Raw genomic sequence first — 2,759 nt, 5'->3', positions numbered from 1 at the left:
CTATCTATCTATCTATCTATCTATCTATCTATCTATCTATCTATCTACATCATCATAATCTATGCTGTATATGTGTGTGTGTATGTGTGTGTCTGTGTGGGTGGATGGCAGGTGCTTGTGCATGTGTGTGGAGGTCAGAGATCAGATTTCAGGAGTTAGTTCCTCTCCTCACCCCATCCCAGGGAACCCATTGATCAGATTCAAGTCCTCCGGTTCAGTGACAAACGCTCACCCTCTGAGACCTGCTACCAGCCCAAAAGACTAATAGAACTTTTGTGCTCTCTATACATTCCCTAGCAGGAGGCAGCAGTAGACAAAGGTTTGTAAAAGGATTATCTCTGACACTACATTTTGTGAACATTGTCCTACCTTCAGAGTGTTCAGTCTTCCTGCTCTGTGGGCAAACTCCCCAGTGGGGCTTCCTTGCTGCCCCATTAACTCTGCTCAGCATATGCTCCGTCACTGCTAAACAGCCTCAGTTCCCAATTACAGGGTAATGGCATCATTAGTTTTACCGTCGTTATTTAGTCATAACGATAAGAAACCGAAAATATTAGAGAAAATTGGGGGGCAGTTTGTGCCCGATAGAGCTTTCATTTTTATGAACATATGCACCTGCACGGCTCAGCTCATTAACAGGGACAGGAAGTTTCTGATGCTCTGCAGTCAGCAATGAAATTCAATTGCTGTCCAGGGAGGAGGAGCTGAGCGTGATCACCCTGTCTTTTCTGTTTGCTGTAACTCAAAACAGAATCTGCACCAAGGAAAGTTCACAGTTAATCGTTTCTGTCCTACAGGGCTGGTCTTAGACAAGGAACACATCCTTAAAAAGAAAGAAAGGAAAACAAAACAAAACATAACATAAAAGCTGTGATCAAGTTTTAGCACATACTTCTAAGAAAAATTTATCTTTAGCCTCTATTTACTGGCAGGGAGAAAAAAAAATCTCAGGTTGAATTACAAAGAGAAAGAGGTTAACAGCAATCTTTTTGTATATCTGGATCCTGTTAGACCAACCTCACAATTCAACCTAGGAACAATAAATGCTAAGTTTCCCCCACTGCAGCACCTCTCTGGGCTTGACTTGATTTAGGATAAAAATATGTTTGGCTTTTATGTTTCTTTTTAAACATAGAAAACTGCTGATTTTGTTTTATGCTTATCTTACTCCCATTCTACATCAACAAATCAAAGTATTTTATTCTATAGTGAATAATATCTATCCATATGTCACATAATTACATGATAATAGTAACAATACTTCTAAGTTTATAATTTTCAGAGCACTCTAAAAATCTCCATATGACCCTGAAATTCTCTGCCTTTTGATGCAGACTTACTAGCTTCTATCCCTGTTTTCAGATGAGTAAATGAAGCCAAGGAACTTCTCCATACAGCCTTTGCAGTGTAGTCATTTTAATATCACCTTATTTGAGCATTATGTGTCCATCTCTATACAGAAAATTGTTTTTTAGTCTTTGAAAATTATCTCTGGGATTATTTTGGCTCCTTTCACTACTCTCATTACTTGTTATTTTCTTGTTCACCAACCAAGTGTTGTTGCCAAATTCATTCCTCATAATATCAAGATGTTTCTTCATGCCATACCGAGACACCATCTACTGGCTTCTCCTTAGTTTGTTCCACAAATTGTCATGTGTTGCTTCCCGACAGCTTAATTTTGCAATGCATGTGTTTTGAGTGTTCTATTTGCTTTTCTTTGCTATTGCATGTCAGCACACCAAAACCACACAACCGTGAAATGTGTGAATGCTTATTTCAGATGTATGTCTCCCCCACAGGGGCCATGCTAATCTTCACTGTATCATTCCAATTTTAGTATATGTGCTGCTGAAGCAAGCACTCAGATTTAGGTTTTAAGTAGTTTTGGCCAGTTGAGCGATGCTTTCCCTTCTTTATTTTAAAGTAGTGTTTACCTGTACATAACCACCATCTTTTGATTTGCAAGTTGATAAGAATAACTACAAAAAAATATACACAGTTTTTTAAAGAAGATTCCAGAGCATGGTGGGTGTTGTCTAAGCAGTGATTAGCCTTGTGTATGTGGATTTCGAATTCACATTTTCTATAATCTGGATTTAATTTTCTTGGTTGTTTTTATTATGTGGGGAGGGTGTGCCTGTGCTGTTGCCTGCATGTGATGGTCAGGGAGCAGGCGTCAGATTTGCGCCCTTTATCCACCATGTGCAACCCAAGGAACCAGCTCAAACTCACGTTGCCAGGCTGGAGCCATTACCCACTAAACCATCACAATGGCTTTGAATTCATATTCTTAACTTTTTTTTTTATGTTTGCAGCTAAATCCTCATTGTACAGAGGAATATTTGAGATCACTGATTATATTCCTGATAGAGTGAGGAAGACTGTAATGGAAGCATTGCTCGGTGGCTTTTGGTGAGATTGGTTTACATGACATCATTTCTATTTTATTTTAGTTATAATTTGACTGGAGAAAAGCTATTACAATCACCGTTTCTTTTGTGTTAATAAAAGTTGAACAGAAACTTCCAGGCTGGAGAGAGGCTATGAAACATGAAGTTACAACTGTCTTATTTTCCTCTTACAGGTATGTATACTTTCTCCCCTGTGTGCTGAGAAACATCTAGCTTTGTCTAGATGGAGAAAGCTGTCTATATTTAAGAAATTATAATAGAATAGTTCATCTCATTGGCCCATTCTGATAAATTATTCCTGATTTTACATCTCAGCACTGATAGCATTAAGCTTGGGATACGTCT

At 38.5% G+C, this 2,759-nt stretch overlaps 1 non-coding gene across 1 annotated transcript; it reads right to left on the bottom strand.

The window, feature by feature from the left end:
* Window positions 1-1,759: 1,759 nt before the first annotated feature.
* LOC129692318 (U6 spliceosomal RNA) lies at window positions 1,760-1,864 on the bottom strand. Its single transcript, XR_008722670.1, has one exon. It is a non-coding gene; the product is annotated as a U6 spliceosomal RNA (small nuclear RNA).
* Window positions 1,865-2,759: the final 895 nt, after the last annotated feature.

Source organism: Psammomys obesus, unplaced genomic scaffold (assembly GCF_907164565.1).
Source record: "Psammomys obesus unplaced genomic scaffold, mPsaObe1.curated_primary_1811, whole genome shotgun sequence".
Lineage (NCBI taxonomy): Eukaryota > Metazoa > Chordata > Mammalia > Rodentia > Muridae > Psammomys > Psammomys obesus.
This window is presented reverse-complemented; position numbering and strand designations above follow the sequence as displayed.